Consider the following 12,157-nt stretch of genomic DNA (forward strand, 5'->3'; position numbering starts at 1 on the left):
ATCGGATACCGGAATCGGAAGTTCCCATAATGCTATGAGCCCGCTTGCTTTGATTCAGCCAATGGGAATCCTCAGAAGTGTGGGCACATCCTGTTAGGCATGTAGGCATGTTAACTATTGGCATGGCTGTGATTGGCTGCCGAAATGATGTCATGATGCACTATAAAAGCCGCCGCTATTTCTGGTCACTCTGCTGTGAATTCAGTTAGGGACAGGCTGCTGTTGAAGACTGTGAGGGACAGTTAGAAATAGCGATTCTACAAAACATATTGTGCTTTACCCAGGCTACATAAACCACCACTGTAGCTTGCTTTTCCCTAGCAGCAGTGTTCACAGCTGTCTGCAAGGGCTGTGTGAGTGCAGCTCACGCTGTGTAGTGTGTCCTGCAGCCACGTCTGGTTGTAGGCCGCCCAGCGTGCATCACTGCTGCCTCATACATATTTTTCTTTTTGAGCTGCTTATTTTTCAAAAATTCTATCTAGTGTGCTTCCATCCGTATCCATATACGTTGGTTGCAAACACTAATAGTAGACAGCGGAGCCTTTCTGCAGCCTTTCAGTGCTAGTGCCCACTTAGCTGCACTGTTCACGGCTGTCTGAGAGGTCTCTGACTGTGTGAGTGCAGCTCACGCTGAGTAGTGTGTCCTGCAGCTACGTCTGGTTGTAGGCCGCTCAGCGTGCGTCACTGCCTCACACATATTTTTCTTTAATTGCAGCTCATTTTCTCTTCTCCTATTAGTGTGCATTCATCCGTATCCATCTACATTGGGTGGTTGCAAACACTATATAGGAGTAGATAGAGGAGCCTTTTTTCTGGCTTGTGCCCTTCAGCTGCAGCCAGATTAGTATTACCCAATTTTTTTGGAGCCTCATCTTTTGCATTGTAGGTTACCTGCCTGCATTGTAATAGCTCCAAAAAGTTGGTGATACTATCACTTTCAAATCTTTGGTCACATCCTTTTAGTTTTTTTTCACAAAAAAAAACAATAAAGTTCACCAAACACTACATTTGAAAGTTGTGTCGGCCACATTAGCTCCTATTAAAGTATAGTCCACACACGCACACTTCATAAAATTAGTGTTTCTTCTACCCGTAACCAGCTGTTCAGGAATAAGCACACTAAGCCCCTCCTTTGTACTTTTCTGCCTATCTTTATCAGTCTAGCAAGATGAAGAAGGCAGGGAGTAAGGCACGTGGGCGTGGAGTTTCAGCAGGGAGAGGACGTGGGGATTCTGCAGGGAGAGGACGTGGGGATTCTGTGCCTGCTGCGGGCACCAGTGAGTCAGCATCCCCCAGTTTTAGCAGGCAACAGTCCTTTATGCGCAGCTTTGTAGGACCTCGCCGTACCCCACTGCTGCGGGAGGAACAAATTGAAGCCGTTGTCAGATGGATGGCAGCTAAAGCATCAACTTCAATGACTTCCACATCCTCTCAGGGCCAGAGCACTGAAGAGCAACCATCTGTCTCTTCACCACCTGCCAAAGTGCCCAGGCAGTCAGAGAGCCCTGGACAGGAGCCATCACAGTCTCTACTTCTGTTCTCTGAATCTGTTGGCTTGGAAAGAGGGGGCCAGCCAAGCAGCATTCCAGAATGTGAAGAAGAGGGAGTATGCAGTGATGCGCAACTTCTTTGTCCCTCTGAATCTGAAGAGGCGGGTGGGCCAGTGCCTATGGTCAGCACACCTCAGTATGCATCAGATGATGATGAGACACAGGTGCCACTTTCTGGTGCGTACGGTGCTGGCGAGACAACCCAGGAGAAGCAGGTGTTTGAAGAGGGGAGTGTAGATGATGAGGTCCTTGACCCATCATGGCGTGAGGAACAGGAAGGTGGTGGGAGCAGCTCTGAGGAAGAGATTCCCCGAACGGCCAAAACAGGAGAGAGAGGGAGGGGGCAGACTTGGTTGCCTGTAGCCTCCACTTCGGCACCCGTTAGGAGCATTCCTCTTTCAAAAGGCAAAACGGGCGCTCCCAAGACTTGCAGTGCGTGGTCCTTTTTTGACACAGTTGCAGATGACATTTGCTTTGTCAAATACAAGCTGTGTCATCAGAGAGTCAAAAGAGGGAAAAATGTCAGCAACCTCAATACCACTAATATGTGGAAACATGTGCGGACCAAGCAGTGGTGGAGTTACACAGACACACTGAAGACGAAGGCCAACGTACAGCACCACCTACCACCTCTTCAGCTCATGTTGGGGCCTCTTCCTCCAGCTCACACACAGCTGGTTCGGCTTCCTCACAGGATCGCCAAGGAAGAACCTCTGGCACTGTTGTCCGGAGACCCTGTGACATTCCACCCACAGCACCACATTCCCAGTCATCCTCACACTCCCAGGCCACTCGACAGCCATCGGTAGCACAGGCATGGGATAAAAGGCGGCCATACTCGGCAAACCAACCCCGAGCACATGCGCTGAATGCTGGCATTGCCAAACTATTGGCACTTGAAATGCTCTCATTCAGGCTGGTGGAGACTGACACCTTCCGGGACTTCATGGCATTGGCAGTCCCACAATTCACCGTGCCCAGCCGCTTTTATTTCAGCAGGCGAGCCGTCCCTGCCCTGCAGAAACATGTGGAGGGAAAAATAAAACATGCGCTACTAAACGCCGTTAGTAGCAAGGTCCACCTGACCACCGATGCGTGGACCAGTAACCATGGACAGGGACGATACCTTTCCCTCACTGCCCATTGGGTCAATGTTGTGGGGCCGGGTACAGATCTGGAGAGTGGCACTGTACGTGTTCTGCCAACTCCAAGGATTGCAGGAATCCAGTCTGTACACATAGACTCCTCCTACTCAAGTTCCTCAGAAACAGCGCAGCAGGATCCTGTTACGATCGATATGAGAACAGCCGTGGCCAAACGTCAACAGGCCGTACTCAAATTAATTTCTTTGGGGAATCGAAGCCACACAGCGCAGGAGCTCTGGAATGCCATCAAGCAGGAGAGCGACGTGTGGTTTGTGACTGAGAATCTCCAGCCGGGCTTGGTAGTGTGTGACAATGGCCGAAATCTGGTGGCAGCTCTTGGCCTAGGCAACCTCACTCACATCCCATGTCTGGCACATGTGCTGAACTTGGTCGTGCAGAGCTTTCTGAGGGACTATCTGGATCTTGATGCACTGCTGCACAAGGTCCGCACAGAGTGCGCTCACTTGCGGCGTTCCAGCACGGCAAGATCGCGCCTTGCTGCTCTGCAGCTCCGATTACGCCTTCCTGAACATCGCATCATATGTGACCTATCCACCAGGTGGAATTAAACGTTACATATGTTGGAGCGGTTGTGTGAGCAGCAGGCAGCAGTCATGGAGTACCAGCTGCATCAGGCGCAAACAAGTCGCACTGTGCGCCGGTCACACTTCAGCACCACTGAGAGGGCCTCTATGAAGGACATCTGCCTCGTTTTGCGTGCCTTCGATGATTCCATGCGGATGGCGAGTGCAGATGATGCACTAGTCAGCATGACTGTCCCCCTTATCTGCCTGCTTCAAAAAACACTGCAAGCACTAAGGGATGAGGTTTTGGAAGAGGTGGAGGATGAGGAGTCCCAAATGCCATCTGCTTCTGGACAGTTTGCGCTACGTGGTTCCTCACAAAGGCCTAGGCAGGGGACACTTTGTGAGGAGGATGAGGAGGAGTCGATGGAGGAGGAAGACATCTCTCCAGAGGAGGGAGGTACACAAAGCTCTAGTCAGTATGTACAGCGAGGGTGGGGTGATGCAGAGCAGGCAGAGATCACGCCTCAAGCAGGGGACAGCGGTTCTTTGGCAGTTGGGAGTCTGCAGCACAAGATTGATTTCATGCTGCAGTGCCTGAGAAATGACCGCCGCATCGCCCACATTCTCTACACGGTTGATTATTGGGTATACACCCTCCTAGATCCTCGCTACTGGGACAACTTACAAAGCCTCATACCAACGTTGAACCGGGAGCGTAAACTGCGGGAGTACCAAGACACACTGGTGCAGTCCATCAGGTTTTCCATTCCACCCGACAGCAGTGGTGCTAGTGCTTTACAAAGCAGCTCTGTGCATCGAGGCAGTGTAGGAAACTCGGCACAAAGAGGGAGCAGAGGCAGCGCCTCAGTACAAGGCAAGACCACTATGGCCCAAATGTGGCAAAGTTTTGTGTGTCCGCCACAATTGTCTACACCATCACAGATGGCTCCAGTCAGCAGGAGGCAAGGTTTCCGTCAGATGGTGATAGACTACATGTCTTGCCCTGTCAGTGTACTCCCAGATGGCTCTTCCCCCTTCAAGTTTTGGGGCTCTAAGCTGGATACATGGCCAGAGCTTAGCCAGTATGCATTGGAGGTGCTGGCTCGCCCTGCTGCCAGTGTATTATCGGAACGAGTCTTTAGTGCCGCAGGTGGTGTCCTAACAGACCGTCGCACGCGACTATCTTCTGATAACGTCGACCGGCTTACTTTTCTGAAAATGAACAAGGCCTGGATCTCTCCAGAATTTGCCAGTCCTCTTCCCGACTAAATAATTGGTTGGCAACTGTATCCAGGTCTCCTGTTGTGTTCATGTTTCTACCACCTGAACTATAATCCCTGGGCTTCAACACAGCCAGTTGTTGCTCAGATGTGTCGTCTGCACAGAGAAAAACACTAGCTCCTGTGTTAGTGGGGTTCAGTAATGCCAGCTGCTCCCCTGCTGTGTGGACGGCCCAGTCTGCTGCTCCATCCACATTCAAACTCCTACTGATTTTTAACCGTGCTCCACTTAGGCCTCTGGCTCCACTGTCTCTAGTATTTCCCCTGGCCTCCAACCCCGCCTGTTACGGCTCTGAAGTGGCATCTGCACAATCCACACTTGTTCCTGTGTTACTTGGGCTCAGTCACGTCAGGTGATCCCCTGATGTGTGTCCGGCAAGGTCACCTGTCCACATTCCCATTACTAGTAGTGTAAATGAGGACAGAGCAGGAGACCTTGCCGGACACACATCAGGGGATCAACTGACAGGACTGAGCCCCAGTAACACAGGAACAAGTGTGGATTGTGCTGACGCCACTTCAGAGCTGTAACTGGCGGGTTGGAGGCCAGGAGAAATACTAGAGACAGTGGAGCCAGAGGCCTAAGTGGAGCACGGTTACAATCATTTGTAGTCTACAACCTCTATAAAACCAGCTGCAAGTTGGCCTCCAACAACGCCAGTTAGTGTTCAGATGTGCCGTCTTCACAGAGAAAAACACACTAGCTCCTGTGTTAGTGGGGTTCAGTAATACCAGGTGTTCCCCTGCTGTGTAGACGGCAAAGTCTCCTGCTGCCTCCACATGCCAACAACATCAGGCCTCAGCCTGCTCCATGCCTCAACCTGGGCTCCAACAACGCTAGTTGGTGTTCAGAAGTGCCGTCTTCACAGAGAAAAACACACTAGCTCCTGTGTTAGTGGGGTTCAGTAATGCCAGCTGTTCCCCTGCTGTGTAGACGGCAAAGTCTCCTGCTGCCTCCACATGCCAACATCAGGCCTCAGCCTGCTCCATGCCTAATCCTGGGCTCCAACAACGCCAGTTGGTGTTCAGAAGTGCCGTCTTCACAGAGAAAAACACACTAGCTCCTGTGTTAGTGGGGTTCAGTAATGCCAGCTGTTCCTCTGCTGTGTAGACGGCAATGTCTCCTGCTGCCTCCACATGCCCAAAACATCAGGCCTCAGCCTGCTCCATGCCTCAACCTGGGCTCCAACAACGCTAGTTAGTGTTCAGAAGTGCCGTCTTCACAGAGAAAAACACACTAGCTCCTGTGTTAGTGGGAGTCAGTAATGCCAGCTGTTCCTCTGCTGTGTAGACGGCAAAGTCTCCTGCTGCCTCCACATGCCAACATCAGGCCTCAGCCTGCTCCATGCCTAATCCTGGGCTCCAACAATGCCAGTTGGTGTTCAGAAGTGCCGTCTTCACAGAGAAAAACACACTAGCTCCTGTGTTAGTGGGGTTCAGTAACGCCAGCTGTTCCCCTGCTGTGTAGACTGCAATGTCTCCTGCTGACTCCACATGCCCAAAACATCAGGCCTCAGCCTGCTCCATGCCTCAACCTGGGCCCCAAAAACGCCAGTTGGTGTTCAGAAGTGTCGTCTTCCCAGAGAAAAACACACTAGCTCCTGTGTTAGTGGGGTTCAGAAACGCCAGCTGTTCCCCTGCTGTGTAGACGGCAAAGTCTCCTGCTCCATCCACATTCAAACTACTACTGATTTTTAACCGTGCTCCACTTAGGCCTCTGGCTCCACTGTCTCTAATTTTTCCCCAGGCCTCCAACCCCGCCAGTTGCTGCTCTGAAGTGGCGTCTGCACAATCCACACTTGTTCCTGAGTTACTGGGGATCAGTCATGTCAGTTGATCCCCTGATGTGTGTCCGGCAATGTCTCCTGCTCTGTCCACACTCCACATGTGAATGAGGACTGAGCAGGATACCTTGCCAGACACACATAAGGGGATCAACTGACGTGACTGAGCCACAGTAACACAGGAACAAGTGTGGATTGTGCAGACGCCACTTCAGAGCTGTAACTGGCGGGGTTGGAGGCCAGGGGAAATACTAGAGACAGTGGAGCCGGAGGCCATAGTGGAGCAAGGTTACAATCAGTAGTAGTCTACAACCTCTATAAAACCAGCTGCAAGTTGGCCTCCGCCTGCTGCATGCTTCATCCTGGGCTCCAACACAGCCAGTTGTAGCTTGGAAGTGCCGTCTGCACAGATAGAAACACTCGCTCCTGTGTCTGTGGGGTTCAGTAATGCCAGCTGTTCCCCTGCTGTGCGGATGGCAAAGTTTCCTGCTGCCTCCAAAATCACGCAACATCTTATTTTCTACTTGCTCCAAGTAGGCCTCAGCCTGCTCGGAGCATTGATCCTGGGCTCCAACACAGCCAGTTGTAGCTTAGAAGTGCCGTCCCCACAAATAGAAACACTCACTCCTGTGTCTGTGGGGTTCAGTAACGCCAGCTGCTCCCCTGCTGTGTGAATGGCAAAGTCTCCTGCTGCCTACACCGTCACACTACTACTGATTTTTAACCGTGGTCCACTTCGGCCTCTGGCTCTACTGTCTCTAGTATTTCCCCTGGCCTCCAACCCCACCAGTCACTGCTCTAAGGGTCGTCTGCACAATCCACACTTGTTCCTGTGTTACTAGGGCTCAGTCACGTCAGTTGATCCCCTGATGTGTGTCCGGCGATGTCTCCTGCTCTGTCCCCATTCCCATTACTAGTAGTGGGAATGTGGACAGAGCAGAAGACCTTGCCGGATACACATCATGGGATCAACTGACGTGACTGAACCGCTGTAACCCAGGAACAAGTGTGGATTGTGCAGACGACACTTCAGAGCAGCAACTGGCGGGGTTGGAGGCCAGGGGAAATACTAGAGACAGTAGAGCCAGAGGCTGAAGTGGAGCACGGTTACAATCAGTAGTTATGTACAACCAATATAAAACTCGCTCCAAGTAGGCCTCATCCTGCTGCATGATTGACCCCTGGGCTCCAACATCGCCAGTTGCTGCTCAGAAGTGTCTTTGACACGGGTACTCCCTCCTGCCCAGCCTGGTTCCAGCACACCTGCTGTTTCCGGGTAGTGTCAACGTCACTTTGCCACCAATACGTTGTCCTGTCGTGTTGCAGTCGGGTTAGCCGAGTCTATGGTGCCTGCAGTTTCGGTGCTTCCTATGTGGGCTGCGGGTTCTGGTACTAAAGGCTGGTTCCGTAGTGCCAATAGGACAAGCACCCCCTGTTGGACTGTGGGATTCGGTAACTGCGTCCTGCTCGCGGCCTTGCAACTTTGTTGATTATGGGTTCCTTTTGCTACCCATCCGGGTTCCAGCACAGTCAGCTGGTTCTCGGCAGTGTCTTTGGCACAGGTACTCCCTCCTGCCCAGCCGGGTTCCAGCACCGTCAGCTGTTTCTCGGCAGAGCCTTTGGCCGAGGTGCCTCCTTCTCTGTGTCCGAGTTCCAGCAATGTCTGCTGGTTCTTGGTAGTGCTTTAAAGCACAGGTACCTCCTGCTTAGAAACAGTGTTAAAGCACCGTCAGCTGGTCCACAGTTGTGCCATTGGCTCTTGTTCCTTCTGCTACCCATCCGGGTTCCAGCACCGTCAGCTGGTTCTCGGCAGCGTCTTTGGCACGGGTACTCCCTCCTGCCCAGCCTGGTTCCAGCACGCCTGCTGTTTCTGGGTAGTGTCAACGTCACTTTGCCACCAATACGTTGTCCTGTCGTTTTGCGGTCGGGTTAGCCGAGTCTATGGTGCCTGCAGTTTCGGTGCTTCCTATGTGGGCTGCGGGTTCTGGTACTAAAGGCTGGTTCCGTAGTGCCAATAGGACAAGCACCCCCTGTTGGACTGTGGGATTCGGTAACTGCGTCCTGCTCACGGCCTTGCAACTTGATTATGGGTACCTTCTGCTACCCATCCGGGTTCCAGCACCGTCAGCTGGTTCTCGGCAGAGCCTTGGGCCTAGGTGCCTCCTTCTCGGTATCCGAGTTCCAGCAACGTCTGCTGGTCCTTGGTAGTGCTTTGTAGCACAGCTACCTCCTGCTTAGTAACCGTGTTCCAGCACTGTCAGCTGGTCCACATTTGTGCCATTGGCTCTTGTTCCTTCTGCTGCCCCTCCGGGTTCCAGCACTGTCAGCTGGTCCTCGCTAGTTCCATTTGCCATTGTTCCTTCTGCTACCCATCCGGGTTCCAGTACCGTCAGCTGGTTCTCGGCAGTTCTTCAGCCTTCTTGTACCTTCTGCTACTTTTCCCAAGTTCAAGCTTGTGGAAATGGTTTTTGATTCTCACTCTGGATCTCCCTGACAATGACCCTGAAGACGATGACCCTGAAGACCACACAGAAGAATACCTAGATGACCAAGAGGACAAAGAACAGGAAGACAACCACCAAGATGCAGAACAACAAGAGACAGAAGAACAAGAAGCATAAAAACCAAAAGCAGAAGAACATTAAGCATAAGACTAAAAATAAGAGCAAATGATATTATCTAAATTATAAGCAGAAGAAGACTAAGCAGTGTATGGGGGTGAGTCCGTTCCTCGTCGTGGTGCCCCTGGAAAAGGCCTGCTACTGCAGGCCAAACTGAACGCGGACAAATCCTGTTGTAAATCTTTTGTGACAGGCTGAACGGAAGGTGTAATCTTCAAACTTTTATAGATTACAACTACAGGAATGCCTGACACAAATAAGAATATGATGAAGAAGAATAGAAAGAAGATGAAGAAGTAGAATATGAAGAAGAATAATAGTTGAATAAGAAGAATATGAAGAACGTAAAAAAAAAAAAAAATAATAGGAAGAAGGTGAAGAAGAAGAAGATGAATAAGGTGAAGAAGAAGATGAATAAGGTGAAGAAGAAGTTGATGAAAAAGATGCTGCTGAGGATGATGGAGAAAGTGTGGGAGAAGTAAAAAAGAAGGTGAAGAGCATGGAAGTAGTGAAACATACATATCTGATAAAATATTAAAGACTTTAACACAGTCAATATCTTTGTAACTACAAACGTCTTAAATGGAATAGCAGTAATTTTTTTTTTTTTTTTTTTGATTGGGCTAAACCTCTATGGCTTTAATGTCTCCTACACCTCCCACAATACATTCTACATTATTATTAGTTGGTTTTTCTTCATGTAGAATTAACCTACAGGGAAAAAAAGGTTGTTTTTTTTTAAATTGCGATATTTCTGTTCCATTGACTTGAATGGGACTTCCGGGATCGGAATCGGCGATACCCGATACTTTTTTTTAGATTGGCCGATCCATTCCGATCCGATATTTTTCAGTATCGGGTGGTATCGCTCAACACTAGTCATGACTATAAAATTCAGAACAGAGAAAAGTGAAGCGATTCAAACTTTTTTTTTTTTTTTTTGTTTTAAATTAAGCTTGTGATCCTTTGATTGCTAGTTTTACAATCTGCAATGTAAGCTTGGCGATGACAGAGGTCTTCAGAAGGTCCCCAGCGGCCATGGTGCCCCATCGGCTCCCCTTGTATTGAATCCATAAGATTATACAACTCTATACGCTATTATGTTGGACACTCACATACACACTTTAGGCCTCATTCAGACATCCGATTCAGCAAGCTGCAAGTTATGTACACCCCGGTCCAGGTGTGTCAACTAGAGCCGGGGGAGGTTGCCATTGGGTCCTAACGTCAGAAGGAATAGGAAGGAGTCTGCAAAGCAAACCGCTGAGACCTTCTGCAGCTAGATGCAGTGCGACTGTCTGCAGCCTCTGACACACCCGTGACAGATTGCCTAACAAACAGGCAGATTTTTTCATGGACGAATAGACTTGCATTGCAGATTTTGATACGACCTTTCGATCAAAATCAGACATGTCCCTACAATGATTGGTGGACCGCACGGTCAGTGATGTAAAGAAAAAAAAGTTATTAAAACAATGGTTAGTCTTCTAACCCAGCATTCATTTTCTTAATCTACAGGAAGCTTCCAAGCCAATGTCAATTCTAGATTTAACAATCTATTCCTGCTAATAATTAATCCATTAGTGCTGCTAGAGCACAAGGAACTGGACTATAGTTTTTGGATTACAACCGAGAAAAAGTATTACAATTTTAGATTAAAACAAACAAAAGACAAGGAACCTTAGAGGGGTATTCCTATCTCCAGGATCCTATCCCAATGTGTAGTAGGTGTAATAAGAATATTATTATTAAATAATATTAGCAAATACCTTCAATTAGAAATGTAGTATAGTTCTTCTTATTGGCTATGTCTCTTACCCCATGTTCAGGGCATTGCAGTAGCTTAAGTATCCATGGTTATGACCACTAACAGTCACTATATGAGTGGTCGTAACCATGGATGCTACTGCAATGCCCTGAACATGGGGGAATCAGGAGAACTATACTACATTTCTAAATGGAGGAATTAGAAATTATTACACTTACTATATATTGGGATAGGATCTTGGAGATGGAATAGCCCTTTAGGCCCTGTGCACACGGTGCGGATCTGCAGGTGATGTACAGTACCATTAAAGCCTATGTAAAAAAAATAAAATGCTGTGCACATGCTGCGGTTTTCGTGCGGAAAAAAAAAAAAAGCCGCATATGACTTCTTTTGTGCGGTTTTGCTGCAGTTTTCCACCTGCTCCATTCTACAAATCCGAGAAAAAACAGAAGAAATCCGCAGGAAAAATGCAGGTCATTTGACCTGCAGATTTAGTAAAATCAGAGCGGAAAAATCCACGGGAGGATCTGCACTGTGTGCACATAACCTTAAAGGAACAGTCTATTTTGTCTTAATGTCCACACCTTTTTTTTTTTTTTTTTTTCTCCAACTATTGTTTTCCAGGAGCCATAATTGATTGACACAAAAAAAAAAAAAAAAAAAATCATCGAAGTTGCTGTATAGGGCTTGTTTTTTTGTGGGATGAGTTATTTGTCAGTGGCACCATTTTTGGGGCAGGAGAGGAACATACTCTTCACTTTTATCAAAATTGGAGAAAAAAAAAAACAAAACAAAAAAAACCAAAAACAGCAATTCATTTGGTATCGCCAGGATTGTGTTGATCAAAAGAACAAAGTTATGCAGTTTTACTTACCGTATATACTTGAGTATAAGCCGACCCCCCCTAATTTTGCCACAAAAAACTGGGAAAACTTATTGACTCGCGTATAAGCTTAAGGTGGAAAATGCAGCAGCTACTGGTAAATTTCAAAAATAAAAATAGTAGGATAAATGTTTTTGAATAGTCATATTGAATGAGGAGCCTCATATAATGCTCCATACAGTTCATGATGGGCCCCATAAGATGCTCCATTCAAAATACACCCCATATAATGCTGCACAAAGGTTAATAATGGCCCCATAAGATGCTCCATAGCATAATATGCCCCATATGCTGCTCAATAAAGGTTATGCCCCCATATGCTGCTCCATAGATTATGCCCCCCATATGCTGTTGCCGCTGCAAATAAAAAAAATGACATCCTCACCTCTCTGTCTGTGGGGGCCAGGTGCCGGTGTCACCGCTGGCTCAGGACCCGACACCCGAGATATTCACCCGTCCTGGGTCCATCGCTGCACACCGCTATCGCCCACATCAGCTGTCAGTGACATTCAGACAGCAGAGGGCGCGGTGACGTGGTTAGTGCACGCCGTGCCCTCTGCTGCCTGAACGTCACTGACAGATGACACATCAGACAGCAG

The sequence above is a fragment of the Dendrobates tinctorius genome, unplaced genomic scaffold (genome assembly GCF_039654945.1).
Source record: "Dendrobates tinctorius isolate UK_male_01 unplaced genomic scaffold, ASM3965494v1 ptg000196l, whole genome shotgun sequence".
In the NCBI taxonomy this organism is placed as follows: domain Eukaryota; kingdom Metazoa; phylum Chordata; class Amphibia; order Anura; family Dendrobatidae; genus Dendrobates; species Dendrobates tinctorius.